This window comes from Astatotilapia calliptera, chromosome 22 (assembly GCF_900246225.1).
Source record: "Astatotilapia calliptera chromosome 22, fAstCal1.2, whole genome shotgun sequence".
Taxonomy (NCBI): domain Eukaryota; kingdom Metazoa; phylum Chordata; class Actinopteri; order Cichliformes; family Cichlidae; genus Astatotilapia; species Astatotilapia calliptera.
Window position 1 is genome coordinate 9,984,882 of NC_039322.1, and position 24,071 is coordinate 10,008,952.

The 24,071-nt window shown below is 40.3% G+C and overlaps 1 long non-coding RNA gene across 1 annotated transcript; it reads left to right on the forward strand.

The window, feature by feature from the left end:
- The first annotated feature begins 1,261 nt into the window (after positions 1–1,261).
- LOC113014862 (uncharacterized) lies at positions 1,262–12,406 on the forward strand. Its single transcript, XR_003271024.1, has 3 exons — positions 1,262–1,328; positions 11,777–12,100; positions 12,246–12,406. It is a non-coding gene; the product is annotated as an uncharacterized LOC113014862 (long non-coding RNA).
- Positions 12,407–24,071: the final 11,665 nt, after the last annotated feature.

Genomic DNA, 24,071 nt, shown 5'->3' on the forward strand with positions numbered 1-24,071 from the left:
AGAGATCTGGACCTGCCCTAAAGTCAGACAGACACCAATAAAAAAAAATAAATAAAAAAAAAAGAGTCGAGAAGTTTCCGGAGTTGACAAATGACGACAACTCAAGAAATGACTCTGAATACAACCAGTATTATTTATGAAGTACATAGAGTTTTTGGATCATTAATATTCATATACCTGCAACTATAGAGCCTCTGATTGTAAAGGAGAGGAAGCATTAAAGATGCCCAAGAATACGCAAAGCAGTACTGCAAAACTACTGTGATGTGTATGCATTTTAATGAGATCATTATGGATCCACTGACACTTGTTAAAAGGTGCATTTTGGCGCATTCTCACTTAACAAACACTCCGGCTGTGAGTGAATGCTTAAAAAAGGGAGTGTTACTACACTTCCGGCAGAAAAAGACGGGTTACTATGTTTCCAGTCACAGCTTCTCCTTTCCCAAAAGACTTGACAATACAGTGAAAGGTTCCAGGCAGACAAAGAAAACTTAAACTGAGCTGTAAATTAGCTTGCAGGACTTATGGTCAGCTTAGCCACGGGGACTGATTTGTGCCAATAAGTCGAAGGCCCGACAGGCTCTCTGCGGGATACTTGTGTCATTTTCTTACCGCACTGCTCTCTCATTTCCTTCTACTTTTATCATATTTTTTTCCTCCCCGTGTGTTTTAATACTGTGGCTTTTGGATCTTCACTCTTATTGCGGTTTATATTTGGCTCCCGCTGATATTTATCATGCCCCAAACACCATCTCTCTCGCTCTCTCTCCTCATTTCCTTGATGAATTGGCAGTCCACTGTAACCTGATCCCTGCCTCCTCCCTGCATACCTGAATAATAACATGAAATGTAGACAGGTCAGTGGGGCTGTGACCTGCTGTGTTCCCTGGGGCGCGACCTCTGTATGACTTCAAGTTATGATCTAAACATAACTCGTGGTGGCACCTTGGAATAAAAGGAGGTCACTGGATTTGCCAGAACACATTGTCAGAAAGCGAAGAAAAGCGTCTGTACCGTGTGGTATTTTTAGCCGTAATGTCCCCAAAAATAACCATCTGTTTTCGGCATCATCCTGCAGCTTTCATTTGATCATTTATGCTTCTTAACACAAAGCACAAGAATGACATCACCATGTGCCTGGCTGACCATTTATCTCATTACGTCACTGTTTTGATAATGATGCTTTTAACTGATTTCTTCTCCCAGACTGACAAATGACTCCTTTGTGTCTTTTAGCTCTTCCTGTGCTGTGACTAATTATGACCCAGACTCAGAGTGTCTCCTCAGCTCCGGCCAGGATAAACTCTAACCTCTGTGACATCACGGTTAGTGCTATGTTCTCATCAGCTGTTATAAAGATATTATATGAAGATATACTAAGATCAAGGTTTTTTGGTGTGGCCTATATTTGACCTCATGTTAAAGAAAACTCATTAGTGGCAAAAACAAGCTGCTGAAATGCTGCACAGCCGTGTTTCTGTTATCCTGGTGAATATAAGTCCAATACTCACTCTCCTTTAACTCTGTCTTGGACTTATAGGGGGAAATCTAGGTCTTAAGGTGCTAAAAGCTTGACTGAGTTAGTCTAGGTAGACAATTGGTACATTGATGGGCAAGCAAAACAAAACATAAAAAACCCCCAAACCCAGCAATTCAGTCCAAACCTTGCTGATTACAGAAGCATTAAGCTGAAAACACATAACACACTCATGTAAGTCCACTGGGGGCCACCTTGCACTGTCGTATTGCACTTACAATATCCACCATTTTGTTGTTTATGTCTGAGGACGTGCTATAAATATACAAACAGGTGAAGAAAAAGATTTCTTCTTAATCTACACTTTTAAGCCTATAATCTTAGCTCTGTTCTCCTCATCGCATAGCAACAAAGCTGCAAAGCTGCACTCCTACTCCGACATTTTTTTCCCATTTAAAGTAAAAGGCTGTTGTCATCAACTCTTCGTGAACCACAGATTTAACTCCTCGCAGTTTTTTCCCCCTCCGCCTGTATCTTTCCATCAGCATTTTTAGCCGAACACTTACTGAAGTAATTGTCCACAACTGTCAGATTCAATTGATTTAATTTACAAGGACTTATTGGAACACACAATAAAAACAATGAAAACCATCATCATTACTGGCTTTTATTCAACATTTATTCTTTTTTACCCCAGCTATTTAATAACCATGACGGTTTTATTGCCCTCCCTGCAATCTAATAGTCCTCTCATTGTTCAGAAGCCATGTGGCCTTGGGCTAGTGGGGAGAGCGGTGGGCAGATTTAAAGATGGATCTGGTTGATGAGCGCTGGTAATATAATCTTCTGACGTGCGTCTGTGAAAATGTCACTATGGCCTGGAGCGGCACTGTGTGTACTCAACCTCACAGGTAGTAACTGACAACTCTGGGCGTAATTCAAAAGCACATTTTTAGATATACATGTTTATTTTTCCAACTTAGGGCTGCGGTGTAAAATTTAACAGCATCATCAAAAAAAATGCTATGTGATTTATTAGCAAATGTATGAAATCTTTTACGATACTGTATTTTTCTCCGCGTGTCAAATTCTCATAGAGCATTGTGCTTGGAGCAGTTCTCCATCCTTCAAAAACACTCTGCAGACAAAAAACAACAAAAACTAGGGTACATGCCGGCTAAATGTGTTGCTGCCCTTGACAAATGGCGAGACATTTGGGTTAGCCTCAGAGAATATAAGCATGACAACCTTTAATCGATCTGCGCTTTCTCCTGCAAACATGTGCAGTGAAGCGAATGCTCAGAATAGATAAGCTGACTTGTCCTGAATAAAACACATTCGCCACCTTGTTCTGACCGAAACTTTCACCTCTCTTTCCAGAGTTTTGTCAGGGTTTACTTTAACGGGGCGCTTACATCAACTTTTGACTTCAGCCATAATATAACCTTTGTTAGGCACACCTGTTTAATTACACCTGCTCATTAACGCAAAAATCTAATCAGCCAATCAGAAGGCAGGAACTCGGTGCATTTAGACAACCTGGTGAAGTACAAACTGATTTAAGCGACTTTGAACGTGTCATAGTTGTTGGTGCTGGTCTGAGTATTTTAGAAACATCTGATCTGATTTTCTCTCAGCCTTCATCCATAGAGCAGCAGTTCTCTGACTGAACATGTCTTGCTGATGTCAGGTCAGAGGAGGAGGAGAATGATCAAGACTGCTTTGAGGAAGGCAAATCAGTACCTCAACCACAACCAAGATATGTAGGAGAGTGCCTCTGAACATACAACAAATTTAACTTTGAAGCACAAGACCACACCGGGTGCTGCACCTACAGCTAAGAACAGTAAAATGTCAAAACAATCCCCAAGGGATCCTGCAATTCGCCTAGTAGGATGGGAAACTGGTCCCGGGCCCAGTCTGGTGTGAACAGATGGTTTGGATCCATCCTGCCTTGTATCAATTGCTCAAGCTGCTTTTGATTGGTGGTGATGTTGGTGTAATGGTATGACCATCAGGGTGCCCATCTTCTGATGGCTGCTTTCATAAGGATCTGTCACAAAGCTCCAAACAAACTGGTTTCTTGAACATGTCAGTGAGTTCAGTCTACTTAGATCTTATCCCAGTAGAGCACCTTTGGGATGTGGTGGAACGGGAGATTCACATCGTGGATGTACAGCTGACAAATATGCAGCAGCTGTGTGATGCTATCATATCAACATGTAATGGACCAAAATCTGAGGCATGTTTCCACCACCTTGTTGAATCAATGCCACAAAGAATTAAGGCAGATTAGAAGTAATGTATGAGTAAAGAAGTATCTGGTGAGTGTTTCCATTTTGCTGTCTCTCAGTTCGATTACTGTGTCGTTTGTCATATGGCAAGCTGAACTTTGAAAATAATGCCCAGTTTTAATCCAACAGACAAAGGAAAGTGCAGAGTTTGAAACTATATAGTCCTGAAACTGGGGTCTCTGGGTATAAAAGAAATACTAGACGCAGTCAAGTGTGCACTCAGTGGCTCACGCAATGTCAAGTGTTGTGATGTACTGCTATTGTCCCATGAGACACAGGACAGTCAGCTCAGTTTGAAGGAACAGGTCAGAGTACATTGTGTGTGGGTGTTAGTAAGTGGATGGTTTGTGTGTCTTTGTGTGTGCTGCTTGAAAAAAGAAATCTAAAACAAAATTGTACAAAAGCAAGACAGTTTTTCTCTTATGCTGCCTTGACTGAATCTTATATGTTATTTTGAGGAAATTATAGGGCATACTGACCTCATATGAAAAATGATTTAGGAGAGTGGCTTGATGCAAATGTTTTGAAATAGACATGACAGATTTCAATATCTGAAATACAACATTATGAAAAAAATCAGATTTAGATGACAAGATTTGCATTTTGTTTTAGGGGTAAAAAACTTTAAAAGAAGGCAAAGACGTTTAAAAACAGTAAAAGGATAAGTATGTTTGAGCATTTACATCAATATGTTCAGTTTCATGGGAACTCCAAGTGATCTGTATGAGAATCGTGATTTTATTAAAAGCGTGAGAACATCGCTGCTGTTCTTTTCTATACGGGAAAACAGGAGATCTTATGAAAAAAAACGAACATCTTGAGCTTAAGAAATTTGTGTGATCACAGCTTTTGAATATGGCGTACTGAATATGTGCTACAACACATTCAGTACTGCCATGAAAAAGGTATTTGCTGAAAAGAGTGATAGTGGTTTACTTCAAAATAGATATCAATACGTTTGTTTGCCTAACAATCACCATATGCATTATTAAAGCAATCGCATAGTTTATCAAAGGTATTACGTGTGATGTTCGTTAACCAGGCAGAGTCGAGTAAAATATGTGGGTGGTTATTCCCGCTCTGATCATTATTATTTCAAGGCTGTCCTGATGTCAGACTGAATCACTGAACCCTCTTTGATCTAGGCTCTCTAAAGCAGCCCATATGGCTTAACATTCAGGCCGTGTATTTACCTTTCTAACTGAGTTGAAAAATGTCCTCATTAATAACAGTGGATTGTTTTGTCTCTGAGCTGTCTGCCTGGGCTTGGCTGGCTGCTGGTTGCCGAGAAGAGTGTAGTGCATCCACCCAGAGTAGGCCGCAACAGTACACTGGTAGCACATTTAGCAGCGCCGTTAATCTGAATATCAGACGCAAACATTCAGCTTGCATAAGTAGCAGCATGAAAGCAGCTTATATTTTGAAAGAGAAGGAGTGAGTGGGATTGAAACGGTGATCGTGCATTCGCATGCAACTTCTCGTGTGCGTGCATGAATGCGTCCATATGTGTGCGTTTGGATTTGCCTCAAACATGTGTATCGGTATCCGCGCACAGCTGAGGGAAGGGGAGATTTGTCGGCTTGAATTTCACCGGTTGAACTTTGGAGTCTGATACGTTTGGGTGAGTGAGGTAAATCACATAGAGGGGTGACTGCTGTCGGGAAGGTGACACTTTGAACAGCACCAAGGTTCATGAAGGGAATTCAAAAGGCATGCGGACTGCTCTTTCTCAGTTGTACATAATCAAATCATTTGTATCTTTTTGGTAAATCATCGTCCTCTAATGTATGCTCTGTAATCTCTTCTGAATCAGTGTGAAACCTCCTGTCTAATCTCCTGGACCTATGATTCATTGACTTACTGCTCACTGCAAGGCAGCTTTTTATTATCAGATTTTTTTTCTTCACTGCATGTTGCAATGGGAGGCTTAATGTGTCTTACTTTGATTAAAGTGTATTTATATCAGCGTGGAATTGAGAGAGACTGAATATGAATTTCAATACAGAGAACCGGCATCTGATCTGTGATCTGCAGCTGCATGCCACAGTGGGATGTAGGCTTAATGCAGCGGGAGGTGCTGGCTTATGAGTTTGCCACGTGGATGTGTTGTCCTCAAGCCACACCATTCACTTTTTTGTATTCATTAAGCTAATATGCGGTGGCCTTCAACTCTCACACACACCCAACCTCTGAAGTTAAGTGTCATTGAGTGTCAATAGACACTGGCATTATTGTCTTTTTCAGGCATGAAAAATTCTGAGCATGTTTCATAAACTTCAGTGTCATTAGTCCCGCTGTGTTTAGATATAATTAATTTGAAATCTGATAGCATGTGACAGCTATTCACCATTTGCATTTACTAAACAGCTTCTATAAATCAGACACATTATAAAGAATAGCGATAGATTTTGTTTTTTGCATGCTAAAATCAGCAACATAAAAGATGGATGGCGCCAGGGTGCCATCACCCATCAATTTTCGACTCTACTTTTTGAAGATCCAACATTAGTATTAGTTTTATTAAGCAACAATTTATCTTGGATGCTAATTTATCAGCTAACACTCATTAGCTAGCCAAGCTAATAAGGGTTAGCTGATAAATTAGCATTAGTTTATTAAGCAAGAATTTATCTTGGATGCTAATTTATCAGCTAACGCTTATTAGCTAGCCAAGCTGATAAGGGTTAGCTGATAAATTAGCATTAGTTTATTAAGCAAGAATTTACCTTGGACACAAAGGTGGAGTGTTAATTTATCAACTAATGCTTGTTAGCTTGGTTAGCTACCTACATTTATAAATTGTATGGGTGCACATACACATATCAGATAATTAGTGCCTATAGCACCAGCTAATTTCTCTATAAGACACTTGCCAAGCACAAACAGGTTTGCTTCAGGTCAAACAAACCAATGTCAGTATACATTTTGTATTTAAAACAACATGTAATAAGGCAGGAGTTTAACAATGATCTCAGCTCCGTTAGAACTTTTGGATCTCTTTGCTTGTGGTCTTGGCCTTTGGTAATGATTTCCAACTGTTATCCATCACTCGGTCACTCATAGATATTTCCACTCAGTGTGATGTTATAAAGTAATTGCCAGTGTGGCTGATCTTCTGACTTGTTTTCTTCAAAACTAGTAGGTGCTATTTGGATTCAAACTGAACGCCTTTTCCAGAATCTGCACTGATTGTTTGACTATAAATGCTATTATACACTGGCTTCAACAGTACTGCTGATGGCTGCATTGTCTGCCAATAGCACTTGCCAGCTGTACCCCTGCCCAGTGCATTACGTGCAGCGAACATTTAGTTCACTGCTGACAGAAAACAATAAATGCAAATCTTTTCAGCACAATCGTGCACAAGGCGGCTATTTAGTTCAAGAAAAATGCTGTTTCTCTATAAAGGAACGCAAAACTGAGTGTGAAATAAAACGATGATCTTGTACATCAAAGTCATGTTTTGCATCCACTCCAAACTTCTGAAAACTGCAGACACTATGGCTCTGTGTCCTTATGTGCTCTTGATTAACTTTAAGCAGCATTTACATTTTAAACAGACACACATCATAACTGGGCATTTGCTGAAATGACTGATAGTGGTTTTCTTGGACAAGCTCATTTCAAGGAGGATGGCAACTTTACTGCAGTCAGCTTGGATTAACAGCAGCTACAATGAATCACAGCAAAAATGTCAAAGCATATCTAAACCACTCTCAAAACTGCTTAAACCACTCCTGCAGCACACTATCCATCAGCAGCTCCTTCCGATGGTACAGCATGGAAGTAATGCATTTAGATGTGCTACACACAAATTATGATCAATGGGAGGAACCAATAGCTGAGAATTAGTTAAATAAAATATCAGTTTAAGAAGTTGCTGTGAAAAGTTTAGATAAGTTTAGAATTTCTGGTTTGTGTAATTTATTATACCTGATATTAATCCCTCCCTTTAAGAAAAAAACTAATGAGTGAAAAGGAAAAGAGGGCCTGTAGATAATGCTGGCATTCATTTGTTGCACACGTTATACAATCTGTTTACTGCCTCTTTGTGAATGTTAATATAAATGAACTGATGGCAGGAACAGCTGTAGTTACTTAGCAATGAGAAGCGAGCTCCTGCAGTCACTTACAGGCCTGTTTTCATTCTTGTTGGACATTCAGTAGATACTGTGTCGGTAGCCATTATAGACAGCTGAATGGAAACGCATTCCACCAGAAGGATTTAGTGCTGCGAAATATCCCAGTGTTGATATGAGTGAATAAAAAGATTAACTGTTCTAAATAAATAGATGGATAATCAGTTAAACTTGATGCAGTGCTGCATGTGGGGGACGCTTTATTTAACCCAGCAGTCTCCAACCTTTTTTGCGCCACGGACCGGTTTATGCCCAACAATATTTTCACAGACCGGCCTTTAAGGTGTCGCGGATAAATACAACAAAATAAAACTAGTACCGGTACCGAAAAAAGAAGATTTATTTATAACACACGTGAAAAGACTCAGGAAAACCGAGTTAACGATAAAAACGATAACAAAATAACGCTGAAAACCGATAAAAACCCTGAAAACCATACATTTCACACCTGAGCCTCAACTCTTGCGGCCCGGTACCAAATGACTCATGGACCGGTTGGGGACCGCTGATTTAACCCATTCCAAATTAGCATCCTTCTGTACGATCACCCACAGAGCTGGATGGTTTGCAGGCGACTGCATCAATATGTAAACCAACACTTCATACACTTTCTTTTGTTTTGTACTTTAAGCACTCAGATAGCAGTTTAAGACGCTGCTCATGTTAGTATTTCATCTGTACGACCATGTGTGTTTATTCCCACGGTACAGTGGAAGTGAAAAGGAGGACGTCTGTTGCAGTGAAACTGCCATAAAAAAAGCAGAGCTCCAGACACAACATGTCTATGTCGAGCACCCTTGAATGACCCGGTACACAATGAGCCACAAGTGTGTGTGCGTGGAGCTTGCCCGAGTCTGTACAGTCACTTTATGTGTGGGTGTTCCTGAAATGGGACTTTATTGGTGTCCCTTGGGTACCCATTGGTTTCCTTTGTCTGATCCTTAAGACCCCATGGGACCTCAGAAGCTTTAGAGTTTACGGTCTCCTATACTTGCACACATACACAGACTCGCCTGTATAGCGCTGCCATCCACCTCTCGCCCGCCTAATAGACACTACATAAAAGGAATCCCAGTGGGGCCTAAGTGGGCCTCACTATTCATTCACTCCGCGTCTGACATCAATAAAATGACCTGCAACCACTCAAACACACCTTTCTGTCACTTCCAATTTCCTGCTTCCTTACCGATGGAACACAGATGACTATATCAAGACCGCTGCTCTCTGTAGCTTACAAAATATGAGTGAAAGTGCCTGAATTTCAGTTATTTCTTTGTCCATTTTACCTGCAAAATACAGCAAAGGATATTGTGATATTAGGACAACAAGTAGTATAAAAGTGAGATCTTAAACCCAAGAGTTATAGGTATAGATAAACCATGGCGTCCCACATCAGATGGTACAAACAGTATTGCCACAGGAAATAATACATTTGCTTGTTAAACGAGTGAAACCAAAATGCAAATAAGGGAATGCACTTTTGTAAGGGGGAAATAAATCCGTTTAAGCTATTAGGTAGGGCTGTTCAATATAACGATATATATCGGATGATGATATAAAAACGTCTATCATTTCATTTTACACTATCGTTTGGTGTCGTAAAACAAACTGTTTACGGCAATATTTTTTCATCGTTTTGATGGTCACTGTAGTGGCACCTGTTTTTATGCGTTGTCGTTAGCAACAACGACGGTAAAACCGTCACATGTCCGCTTATTTATTTTCCACATAAACCTTTCACAATAAAGCTCAAGATCCTGTTGAGACTTTTCAAAATAAACTGAATCACGTAAAAGAGAATGCAGAGTGTTTACGGCCGTCAGGTGCTAAAAAAATAAACCTTAGACTCAAATGTTACAACAGGCTTTTCCCCGCAGCACGCCATGTAATAAATACTCACAACTTTACAACTTATGTCTAAAAATGTATAGTTTCATGCATCGGTTTAAACCAGGGGTGTCAAACTCCAGGCCTCGAGGGCCGGTGTCCTGCAGGTTTTAGATCTCACCCGGGGTCAACACACCTGAATCAAAGGATTAGTTCATTAACAGGCTTCTGGAGAAGTTCAAGACATGTTGAGGAGGTAATTTAGCCATTTAAATCAGCTGTGTTGGATCAAGGACACATCTAAAACCTGCAGGACACCGGCCCTCGAGGCCTGGAGTTCGACACCTGTGGTTTAAACACTCGAGTCCAGGTACATGAGGCCCAGCTGGAAACACTTCATGCAAGTCGAGCTGCCCGAGATTCACAGAATTTTCAGAAAATGTAAAATTTTTGTGATTTATATCGTTATCGGACGATAGATGTCTTATACTGGGATATGAGATTTTGGTCATATCGCACAGCCCTACTATTGGGTAAAGGTGAAGGGCCAAAAGATGCCAAGTGAAATGCCTGAAAAAAGTTCAACTGGTCCTTTTTGATCAGTCTGTGCTTTTTATTTAGCTTTTTATTTTATTTTTTAAAGGCTGGTTAATTTCAGTTACCTCCTTTTTATGAACTATAAACTTACATGAGAGCATATGTGAGGCTGATTTCGCATTAGTCGCTTGAAACCCGATCACTTGAGAGCCAATATGACGGCATCTGGCATTTTCCACACTGGCCTGACAGAGCAGGTAGATTCGATTTAGCAGCTTTTCCTTCTGGATGATCAAAAGTTACTAGTGAGAACAGATGGGAACAGGAAGAGGAGACTCCAATAAATCCGTTTAAATAGACTGCGTTTTTGGGGGGATTCATGCAAGTAGGCAGCGAGCGCCTCAGCTGCCACCTGCCCTGATGGGGCTTCTTATTAAGGACTTGGCTCAGTTTGGCAGGTGCACTGAAGAAACAGACAGAGGGCTAAATAATAGTGAAAGGTGTTTGTCTTCTCTCCCACCCACCCCCCTTTTGGAGCATAGCTAAAATTCATAACAGGAATCCCATTATGTTATCAGTGTTGTATAACGTCGACAACGCCATTCCTGTGACAGGTGTGTAATCTCACCAAAAGTGTTTTGACAGTCCATCAAACCACAAACGCCAGCTAGAGCCTGATCCTTTCGGCTTCATTTTGAATGTCATTCTGTTTTGATTTTAATCTGGTATATGAAAGCCCCGCCTGCACCGCCGCCACACACCAACGTGCAAACACCCAACATTCAAAAGCACACAAACACTCATATCCCTCCTACCCCGCCGTCACAGAGGCTCCGTCTCCCTCCCACCAAGCATTCTCCTCCTGGAGATTTTATTGCTATCCTCACCTGGCAGGGCGACATCATGATCTATTTTCAGTATTTGTCCATCTCCTAGAGAAGTAATCACCTTAGCTCTGCCGTAGCAAACACTGCTGTCAGATGAATGACATTGAAGCTGTAACAAGAATTCAACAGCTGAAGCAGGAGCCTCCGCTGCTTTAGCTTTGGAGATTGCATTCAGAAATGGTCACATACATCTCATTAAAGAGTTCTCAAACGGAACAACAACCCTGTATTTACAATGTCGAATGCACCGGGCTGCAGCTTCTCTTTGGAAAATATTCTTTAATGAACAAAAATGAGGCAAGACTGCAAAACAAACCCGACCTCTGCTCTCTTCGAGGCCGACATCAATACGGATTTGTCCCTGAATACTGGCTCACATATTCAAACTCACTGTATTTTCTAATAGGAGGTTGATAAATTAAACGTTACATCAAAATCCAAATATAAAACATTTCAATTTAGGAAACATGTTTGTTCATTACTTCTGCATTAGCTGAAAAATCAGCTAACAAATAAACTGTGTTAGCTTCACTTCAATGTGAAAATTTCCATTGCTCCGTGGGCCTACTTGGACATGTACCACCCAATTAAAAATTGTTTCTCCCCGAGCAGGCCAAATCCCTTCACCGCACTGCAAAAACTACCTGCAAAGAGCCCAAAGCAATTACTTGGATTCCAACCTCCCCAGATTCCAATCTGCAGAATGTGCCGAAACAAGCCTGATCCATGGAGCATCCACCCAGCAACCTACAGGACCCAAAGGATCTGCTGAAAGGAACATTCCAGAGCCACATATCAAAGGACACCTCACCTCGAAGGGCCCTGTGTCGACACCACAAGGCCTCAGAGACGTTTTCAGAACCTGAATCTGATTTTGTTTCGCCAAGCATGTTGCACAAACAAGGAATTCTGTTCCAGCTGTTGGTGTGCACAAAGGTTATGACAACAACGTGCATAAGACAATTTTCCATAGACAAAATAGCATATATTATATATAACAAGCACATACATTTTGCCTGGACAATGGGAACAACAGGGACGTATAAGGCAGTGATTTAACTGCTGTGTCTTTTTGGTGTAGATCTGGTGACAGAAGTGAAGCCTGGGAGATATTCAACCCACCTAAAAAGGTTGATTTGTGGTCCACTACTCTCAGGCTTGAAATGGGATGTTCTTCTGTAATAACCTGCCCACCACAAGATGACGCAGGTAATGATTCACATCTGAGATGAGTTATATAATAAAGGCTAAAATGGCAAAACCTCCACAGAAGCCAATAAGAAAAGTTTGGACCTGGTATAATTAGTTGGAATTATTCCAACTAAATATACTTCAGGGCTGGATATATGCAGTATGTGTATGTTTGTGCATGTATGTCTGTTTTACAAGTCTAATTACATGCCTAACCTCACTTAGTATTGGTTCTGTATACAGTGGCCATGTTTAATTACATCTATAAACTTAAATAACTGTGGTTGCAGTTGCATTATGCAATATTTTCCTTTTTTCAATCCTAGCGTATAAGAAGCTTTTTAAAAAGGACTGTCTTATTTAACATCTCAGTCATTAGAGATAGTTTAGTGTTAACACCTCAGTCCAGTGAAATTAGAAAAAAAATACAACTAAATAATGAAAAAGATTGTTTTTCTTTTGCAATGTTTGCTCCCACAAGGCTGTTTCTTTTTTTTCTTGCACACAAAGACACATATACACACACAAAACATATCCATCACCCACTATGTTATTTTAATGGTGGGCTCTGCAAGGCCCTAAATAGCCTTCTCTTTCACTGGTCCATCACTAAAGGATACAATGTGCACTAGGTCCAGTGAGCACGTTGAATGATGGCATATTTGCTTGCGATTCTCATTCTATGCCGGAGTTTGAAGTTTCTCTCCTCCTGGGCTGCGTTTGCATCTTCTGTGTTGTGGCCAAGGTAGATTAATCATTAATCAGTCCCCCTCCCCGTCTGCCCCAACCTATCTGTTTTTGGGCTCATCCTCAGCTGAAAACACCCTAATCATCCCTCCGTCCTTCCGCTCTTTATTTGGTCGCTTATGCAGCAGTTTTTGCTTCCCGGTGTTATACAAGCAACGTTTTTAATCCTCTTTGGATTGCAGACATTTTGAACCAAATGATGAAAATAATATTAAATGTGTTTTAAATGTAATGGGATTCACGATGCAAACCAGTCTCATAGTTATTTCGCTTTAGAGAGTCAATGTTTGCATAAGTGTTTACTTTTTAAAAATGTGGTTAATGAAACTCTTAAGCTTGGATTTATTGCTACAAAGTCAAATAATCCAATTATCCCAGCCAGCAATGCATGTCTATTTTTTTTTTAACACTCTTGTATTTTATTTCGACTCTTGTAAACCTCTGCCTTAAAATCTGCCCCACGGTAAGCTGGCATCGACTAAATTTAAGCCCCGGTGAAACTTTGACATTGGTATTGTTTATTTGCCAAGGTTAGGCCACTTGGAGCATATAGGAAGATGGAATCGCAGTGTAATCAGCACTTAGTGATAGTCTGACACTATAATTTTATGGATTCAGCCATTAACTGTGAAGTGGTGTCAGACTGAGAAGAGTTGGTCTTTGGAGACCTTGGAGCAAGCAGCCCCACAGCTGCTTTTCGCATTCTTCTCTCTCCAAGACTGTTGACTTCATTTCCTGCGAGCCTCACCCCAGGACGCATGTGTCTGCTTTCTCATTCCTCTGTTTTTCTCTTTCTGTACTTTTCCTTCCCATGTTCTCTCTGCATGCCTCTTGTTGCCGTGTCCATTTTTCTGACTTGCTGCTATTTTGTTTCCCTCTCTCTCACGGTGACCCACCTTCCAAATCTCTTGTGCTGTCAGAACAAAATGCATTAATGATACACTGATGATGTAGTTCCTAAATCAAGCATAGCAAATGGCTTTTTGAATCAAATATGAACCACATGACTTTTGGCAAATCTGCAGCCAGCTCACATACAAGCCCTGTTTCAAATTCTGTCTTAACCCACTTCACTGTTGTCGAGCCACTGCTGGTGCCAGAGTTTTATTGGCTTCTCCAAGTAGCTGCCTGGTTACAGTCGTAAGGTATTATTAAATATTAAACTTCTGACCTCAGAGAAGCATATGCATGTGTGTGGCCGCTGCTTTAAATGCCATTTAAATGACTTTTTTTTTTTTAAGTGAGTAGTTCATCGGCAGGTCAACCTCGAAGAGAGAGAGCAGATATAGAGTGATTTATAGTATTTGGAGGAAAGTGGGGGACACAGGAAGGAGGAAGAGGGTGAGAGAAGTGGGTGCGAGGGGTGGGTGCATATAACACCCCATCCAAAATGGGATGTTTTGCAAGCCTGCATACTTGTAATCTGTGTCAACTGTGTTGACGGCCAAGGTGCTTTCAGGAACAGGAAACTAGGGACAAAAAAACCAACACACACACATTTACACACCAAACCACCTCCACCCACTTTTTTCTATATGTGACATTTATTTTTTAAATAAATCTCCTTTCCAAGCAGCTAATTTCAGAATTGTTAAGAGACATTGCACACCTACAGCTTAAAAAGCTTTAATAGGATTTTATTATTATTATTTTATTAGATGGCATTAGAATGACAGCTTTGACCAACTAGACAGGTCGTTTGCTCCCTACTGTTCTCCCATCAATCACCCACGCATTTCCTCCTTTCACCCTGGGCTTGACTCCAATCACAATCACCCCGATTTCCTCTGTTTCCTGCTTTCTCTTCCTGTAGAACTAGCCCTCATACTATAGCGACACTCTGATTAAAACCACTCATGTCATGCAAAGACCTATTAATTGTGACAGTTCAGCTCATAAATTAGAACTTTTGTATATTTTGTTCAGTAAATACTAAAGAGGTGCCATGCAACTTGCACAGTAAGTAAGCAGAGAGTTTATTCAGGCGACACTGGAGTTCTTTAAAGAGGTCATTTGCAATGTGGCAACCGACAGTGGGGACCACCTGACAACAGGGTGCACTATGGGAAGAGGGTAAGCCTGCAGAGGCAGTGTGATGTTTTGGGTGGTGTTCTGCTGGGAAACCTTGGGTTCAGCCACCCATGAGGATGTTACTTTGACACGTACCACCTACCCAAGCATTGCTGCAGACCCTGTACACCCTGGGCTAGAGTCTATCCCAGTTGCGAGAGGCAGGGTACACCCTGGGTAGGTCACCAGACCTACACAGAAGCAGACAGACAATTATTCAAGTTCAGAATATTCAATAAACTTAGACGCATGTCTTTGGACTGTGGGAGAAAGCTGGAGTACCAGGGACCTGCACACAGCCACCATCGAATATGTGGATTTGAACCCAGGATCTTCTTGCTGTGAGGCGACGGCGCACAGAAACTATACTTTTTAAATCTTGTATTTCACAGCAAATGAACAGTTCATACAGGTTTATTTTCCAATTGTCACTTGGGAAGTTATTCGCTATTTAATCAAGTATATTTTCTAAATCATTGCTTTGGACTATTTAACAGAGAAAAACACAGCTGCTCTGTAAAATGACACAGTAGTTCTAAGCGCTTCTGCATATTTTGCCAAATTCAAATCCTGTTGATTTACTTTCGGTCCAAATCATTTCCCTAAAAACACAATGAATATATCAGTGTATATTTAGCGCATAAATATTTAGATTAATTTTGGTTTTCACCCGTGGTCCAGTTTACCCTTTATTTTTGTTTTCATCTCTGGATGCATCAGCTCAGTGCTTTTCCTATGGGTCTACTGTTTGATGTGGAGTAAAAGGCTCCAGGAGTTTATGAATGAATATTTTAAAGGGATTCAGTGAGGCGGCAGGGCACAAAATGGCTCCTCTGTCCTCCCTACAAGTCGGTCAGTCATTCTGCCGCAAGCCCAAGTTTGGTATCTCATAAAAGCAAAGCTGCATCACTCTGCTGGGAAGGGGAGTTGAGTACAGGAAACGGCTTGTGTGTATACATACATATATAGAAAAAATGTTAGAGGAAGCAAGTTTAGAAAAGGAGTGAGACAGAAAAACAGAGGTGCAGGGTGTGGGAAAAGAGGCGAAGGAAAATGTGCGGGCAAGAGTTGCTAAAATGGGAACTTGTGCTGTTGGAGCCTGCAGGCTGTCAGACGATGTGTTGATCAGTGCAGAGCACGAATCAAATGGCTAGTGGGGAAGATGAAGTCTCCTCTTCATTTTCTAACAACTCACTACATAATTTTTTGTTTGTTTTTATTTGACCTCCTGAATCTTTGAAAGTTGCAGCAGAAATAGAAAGCAGGCATTTTTGCTTTTGAGCGAAGTACAACGCTTAGGAAATTACAGAGGAGACTACTAGTGCTGCACGATACTGCAAATTATGCTATCAATTATCAATAGGGCCAGTATTGCAGATAACAATACAAATAATTTTAAAATATAAAGGCAGTTTATGAAGGGAAACCAGTGTATAATGATTTAAATGTGTCTGTTCTAAAGCACTTTGGGTCACTTTCTGATGTTTAAATGTGCTACAGAGCATAAATGAAATACATGAGACAGTCAACGAAAGAAGGTTCTGATATTATTAAAAATGCACGTATGAGGTGTATTTTTTTATTTTAAAAAAAACCTCTGAAAAACCAACTCAATTCAGCGGGCTGTATACTGAAAATGGAGCATATCAAACCTAGGATCGATACAATAACAATGTAATTGCTGGCATTGTATCAATATTTGGATCAATCTACGCACCTCTAGACACTACAGGGGGTGATTTGACCCCTTTCGAATGAACAAGAATAAAAGCAAAATGGAAAGGATTCAGAGAATAACACTTCGGTGGAAACTCACAAAAACCATCCTAGAAATATCCCAGCTAAGTGTTAAAAGATTACAGTACCACACTCATCTACACCAGAATTCCCTGTTAAGGTGTGATCTGCAGCTTCCTTTCTTAACTTGTTGAACTGCAACTTATACACCAGGGCTGCTATGTGTGATATCCTGCAGTTAGAAGACACTGAAGAAATCTTACATGCACGGTTTGTTGGCTTTGCAACAAATTGCGCGCTGATAGATCTCAGTAAACGTAACGGGATAGCCTCATTCCCTGTACGGGAGATTTACAGTCGTGTGCAAAAGAGGGCAATGCGTTATGGATGGTGCTCTGCAGGAAAGAAGCAAAAGTCTGTCATCGAAGCATTTTTCTTGCAGCAGAGTAGTTCCCTTTTTTATTGACAGTATATTTTGCCATGAAGCAGTTAGATGTCCAATTTCTGATTTCTGATTTTTATTACTGCTTTAATTTTCTATACAAGCAGTAATAAATAACTACTCCGACATAGTTCGGAGTATGCACACATCATGTTGGTGGCTGATTTTCTGATTGGGTGCAAAGCAAGAGTCTACTAGAAAAAAAAAGACATGATGTAAGCCTCTTTTGTCCTTTTAGCAACATGAGTGACTGATGCACTGACTCCAGGAGACCTCAGCTATATATGTGTTCCTCTTGCAGAAGCAGTGGATATTACCCAATCCTGTGAAAACCTGTTGTCAGTGTGAGCCTGGTATCATTGTGAGCTCAAAAACTGCATCGACATGCAGTGTGTTCTCTGCTCTAGTCTCAGAGTTTTGGCCACCTAGCTGTGTGTGTGTGTTTTTTTTTGACTGATTCTAACCACTCAGTCTCTGTTAGTATGAAAAAAGAAGAGACAGGGAGGTTATGGTGGATGGGAGCTGGGATAGTGGCATAGGGGTTTGTCTGTCTTCTAATCTTTCGCATGCATCTTCAGTTAAAATTTCTCTTGTGAAAACAATTATATTAAAATAAAGAGAGCCACAGTTTATAATGTCATCTTCAGCAAGTCAGCTTGAGCCTCGTTAGTATGAGCCGCTTCGACAGAATGTGTATTTTTGATTCTTGTGTAGATCACCAAACACAAGCGCTTATGCTCTGCCTTCCTCTGCTGCCTCTGATTATCTTGGGGAAATCCCATCCCTTAGGTCATTTTGTGCCAAATGTTTTGAGACCGAGTCGAGTCTGGGAATGCTAACATCTCGGTATGCGTCCGCTCAGACATCTCAGGAGAGGCCATGGCCGCCGAGCAGGCAGGTGTGATAAACACATATAATACAGGAACGCTACTTCGTCAGATGCAGTTCACTGGCTCTGTGTCATGGTTTTGAAGTGATGTAATGCATTATTCTTTGCACTTGCTGAGACATACACAATATTCATATATCTGTTGACCCTTACTCCTACACATTTAGTACAGATGAACACTTTTACACACGTTTGCAAAACTAAAACATTTCCGAAACATTTTTCTTCATATCTGTATTTCATGAAAAAAATCCAACATTAAAAAAACTATGAGAATCAAAACATGTGCACTTTTTCCCCCACAATGACACATTTTAATTGAGCAGAGTATATAAATGTCTTTGCCTGAGTTTCTTGGCAATACCCTGTGGCACCGTTTTGAGGCAAAATCAATAAGCAGCATGACCTTCAACATGGACAGAGTTTGGCAAAAAGGACAAAATCGATACCAGCTAGATGCCTCTGAGCAAATCTGTAATGAAAAAGTGCCATTGCTCAAAATGTGTCACATAATTTGCTACAAAAATTGCAACCTGCCTCTAAAATGGTAAACAATATTCATGTGCTTGTGAAACCAACGCACTACAGAAAACCTATTACCCGTGAGTCCGGTGTAATCAAGGAGAACTGATGGATTTTTGTGGATTCAAGAGGTACAAAATGGTGCCCACCATGTGTGACAAAAGCAGAAAAGTAGATATACCTGCAGAACCATTTAGTATCAATTTGAGCTGCTCAGTGGAGAATGCCTGCAGCTGTGATTTGTGGATGTGTGTATTAATTAATGAAAAGACCATGACAGAGAAAAGCTGTGATTGTGTGAGCTCTCCAAATGTGGAAGATTTCTTCCAGCAATCTGTTGCCTGGCACACAAACAAGAGCGTGCAAGAAAAGAGAATTCTCTGAAAAGCTTTACTGGATGACTATTTTCTTCTACATTGTTATAAATAATCACCTCAGGGATGTAACCAGCAGAATAATGGATTCAAAAATCGAACTGAATTGAATTAAAATGTTAAATCAGAGCTATCAACCGCTGACAGGTCTAAGAGAGCCAGCTCTTAGTCACTAGAGTTCTTTTGAAATGACTGTATATTTATCATTTGTACCTCTGTTCCTTTTCAATTTGATAAATTATATTTTGTCATTTTTTCATAAAACCTGAGAAAGACAGAAATGTGATAGTTCCACAGACTGTATATAAATGATGTAAATGGGCTCCTTAAACAACCATTGGTTTGTGAGCACTAGGGTTGAAACTTTGACTTTATTTATAGTCATCTTTGTTATTAAAGCCAAAAAAATGATGATGACAACAAGATAGAGTGCTAAGTTATCAGCTAATGCTAGCTAGCACAGTTAGCAAGTCCAAAGACTTGCATCTATAGGCTGCTTGTAAAGACACAGATATTGGCTAGTAAGTGCCAAAGAACATAGAATACTATAACTTTACTGAGTAAAAGTGGAGCATTGTTTTGTTTGGGCTCTTTAACTGTACACCAAGCTAATTATTTTCAAAGGATATTATGTTAGGTTTGCTTAATGGCCAGCCTCAAGTGACCGTTGAAGGAACTTCAGTGTTAGGCACTGTGCTGGCTTTATTTTACAACTCTCCGGGTTGCCACCTGGATAATCCCTGCCTCTGTGAATTGAACCGACTTTTCTTCTGATTTTTATCTAAGAGTACTTGAGGTACTGTTTTTCTCTTAATTTATCTAATGAAGCCTTGCAAAGAGTCACTGAATTCTTTCAAATGTCTGTTGATTGCGAAAACAGGAAAGCAGGCCTTAGTTCATTAGCAAATAAAGCTTTGGGTAAAGCTTCCCAGGGGTAATTTCACTCAAGGCACACACTGCATTTCAGTAACATGAACATATTCATACACACATGTTGAATCAAGTAAAGAAGCAGGGAAATGCATATAGTACATATGCATGTTTATGTCCATGCACTTAAATATGCACAAAATGTGGATGAATTCACAGTCTTTGAGAGGATTCCCAAACACATGCGCAAACAGCCAAACACACAGAGGTGTGATCTTCCGGGCAAGGCTGCGAAATGCTGCTATGTGAGAAAACACCTCGCAATGCAAACAGAACTTCACAAGGCAAGCGCTTGTTCCAAGGCCAGAATCCAGGGCAGCGCTCCTAACGTGTCCTTGAGAAGAGGAAAGAAGGCGAGGGAGTAAAAGAGAGCGAGCGGTGAGATGAGACCAGACCGGACGTGATGAGAGGAATCGAAAACTAGATGAGAGGAAGAATCAAGCTCGAGCAAGAAGAAAGGAAAATATTAGAAGAGCACTGCAGGGATGATTGAAGATAAGAGTTTTTAGAGAGGTTGTATAGAGGGTGGGAGAAAAGATGAAGGTGAAAAACTAAAAGACAGCTTGAGATTGAAAATGGTGAGCAGCAGGGAAATGTAAGGCACAAGAAAAACTAAGATTTCTCCCCTTTGTACTCTTTGTAATCTTATTTCAACTGTTCAAAGATAAAAATAAACCAAAGAGCTCACACCTCACAGTAGTAACGCAGCATTACTTCCAAAGCAAAGCGTTAACATTTGAGTACCAAACTATATTTACCTGTAGAGTGTTGGCACAGGTTCGAGTTTACATAAACCACATCCATTGTGTAGTACCTCCGTATCCTGTGCACAGTGTGTAGTTTCCAGCCTTTAAGACTATTGGGTCTGTAGGACTAAAAGCTCAAAAAAAGCGCCCTCTGCGTGCATCAGTAAGAGTAAGGTCGATGACCTCATGGCAACCTACAGTTGCTAGGGGGAAATGTGTATTCCCAAACTGGTTGGTGAGTGAGTTGCTGGCTGTTGCCTGGTGAAATCGGTTGCAAAGAGGGTGCTACACCAAAAACCTCCTTGTGCTTTATTTGGTTGCTATCTGTTCGCTGTCGTCAAACAGGGAAAAGACGCCGACTGTCCAAGCAGTAGTGGAACACAAACTAGAAATGCAGGCTGTTTGCCTTCAAAGTAAAAGTTGCAACTTTTACTCTGAATGCAAATATTCTTCATTTCCAGCTTATGTTCTGCTTGTAGCCACTTTTTTATGTTCTATTACTGCTTGGCATGTGGTTTGCAGACAAGTTAGCATTGAAACTAGCTGACCGTGGCAACCTGGTAGTAACCAAAGCAATCACCTAAAGAGCTCCCGCCATCCTCCATCCATCCAGCCTGTGTGGAAGCTGGAGTACCCAAAGAGAACATGTGGAGAACAGGCAAGGTCCACCATAAACCTTTTTGCAAGCAAACTCGTGATAGCGTGTCCAGCAATCCTCCAGTAACCACTTGCCAATCCGCTTGCAATATTCACATTCAACTAGCAACTGGCGTTTACAAGGTCACCATTTACCATCCTCTACTGCTTTAGTAGCTGATTTCAAAGCAGTCTCATCAGCGTCTCTTTTGTTTTGTTTCATACAAGAGACTGAATAGTGCCGGAAATCTTGCTACACTTTCAGCAAAAATAATATTCAGTTACATTGTCTGGAGTCCAACATCTATCAGAATATTTTCACTTCCTCTTTTCTCTCACATGAACTTCCTTTTCCCCCTCAAGCTTAAAAAGACTGTCTGGAGAAATGTGAGCTAGTTATGCTTTATGATCTGCAGTCTGCTATCTTATTGACATTTTGCCTGCCCTTCAACAAAAAAATTCCTTCAATAATATAACTCAATGTCGCGTGCAGCCTCAAACACAAAAGGCTGGTTGAAGCTGGACATGTGTTTTCAGCTGGTTCTGTCTGTTTAAAAGAGGATAATCCCAGTTTACATCATTGGGAATGAATTAATGGGTAAATTTGCTAATTTGATCTGGAAAAGTCACTCAAATTAAGCCAATCTTTCGACAGCCAGCAAAATACTAAACTTTACAGTAATAACAATAATCCTCTAGTTCTGCAAGGTTGTATTTTCCTTAATTTCTTGTTTAGTCTGTTGCTAAATGCCTTTACCCCACAAACTAGTATAATTATCCCAGACAGTTTTTCCAGTCTGGAAACCTTTATTCTGATTGGACAATGAGTGACCCAGCTACCTGTGTTGTGTTCTATTCTATGCCCATATACATTTTGGAGTTCTGTGCTGCACCCAGTTTGCAGCACTGGTTATTTCATCTATCAGTTCTGGAGGCCAGTGGTACAATATAAACAGCATTTATTAAAAATAAATCTAGAAAGTCTACCTCTGTGTTACCATGCAGTCAGATGCTTGCATCACTAGCAACCAGAAGTAGCAAACAAATTGCTCAAAGAGCGCTTATTGTGATGACGCACATTAAATAGACAGGGTTGTTTCATTTTGACAGGCATCCAGTTTTCGGAGCTTCCTGTGTTCTCTATCTGTATCCTCTATTTCAAAGCATCTGTTAACTATCAGCAAAACACCACTTCAAAAGCAACTGTCTAAAACAAACCTTTAGGTAAAGTGGGATGAATAAATAGTAATCAAAGACCAAAACAGAAAAAAAAACCATAAATACTGACCATCTACACAGTGTTTGGAAAATGTGACTTCTTCCTAGTGAAAAGAACTCTCTTAAACACAAGGAAGTTATTCCTCTTGTTAACAAAAGCCATGTTTGTTATGTGTCCTAAAACACGAAACAGAAGAATACCAAGAAATTGGGTTTGAAGGAGTGTATGAGTGTGCCAATTGTTTTCAGTCAGTGTGCTTTTTTCTCAGAGTATCAGTGGGTGTACTACAGAGCCAGTTCTGAAGCCGCCACATTGTCTCTGAACTCTGCCTTTGCCTTTAAATAACAATGTACACGTATTTATTGGTTAAGTATAATACATCTTAAAGTACTCAGCTTTTGTCTATTTTTCAGATTTAAACCATGCCTGTTTTGAGACGTTGTCCTAAGTATTAGTGTGTGTGTGTGTGTGTGTGTGTGTGTGTGTGTGTGTGTGTGTGTGTGTGTGTGTGTGTGTGTGTGTGTGTGTGTGTGCAATGCCCAGGTGTGCGCTTCTACTTAGCATTCACACATGCAGGGTGGTTACAATCTGGAAGTGGGAGCTGACTCTTCAGCGTCTGCATGACACCCCCTTTCATTGACATCCAGTAGGACAGATTATCTCTGGCATTCCACATGTGGAAGCAGTTGAAGCCAGAGGAGCTGCTTCTGAGAAATGTACAGTAAAAATATGTAGGACAAAGTGCACACAAATGGAGGGGATACGGCTCCTTTGGCCACTGTATATTAGCTGCATCATTATGGGCTTCAGGATTTGGACAATAATATTCTCTTGTTTTAGAAAATATCTCCAAATATAAATGTAGAATATTTAGAACTGTAGTTTAATACAATAAACACTAGATTACCTAAACTCTTTATTTACTCGCCTTAGTAAGTCATCAGAACTGATGTTTACAGCTATGGTCTGCAAGTTTACATATGCTTTGGGTTTTAAAATATTTCTTTCCATTTTTTTTCCAGGATGAAAAAAAAAGAACTGGGTCTGCACAAATGAGATTTTCTCTGATCCACTGAGTCAAAATGATACATTTGCACTGTAACCATTAAGTTAAGACATGGCTGATAATAAAATGATATTGTTGTTGGCACTAGGCAGAAAATGTTATCCATCTTGACCACCATTAATCGTGTTAATTTGTGTCTAAAAAGTAAATAAAAGTCCCAGACTGAAGCAATGTTAGACTTCTTAATTTGCCATTTCTCACATTCAAATGATAGTGAGGATCAAGCATTTTGCTAATTATCACATCAAGTTTGAAATGCTTGTATAGGGATAATCACATTCAGTTATATGTAAAGAATATAGGTTCTACTTCTTTTTAAATAAAAATCATGAGAGGGA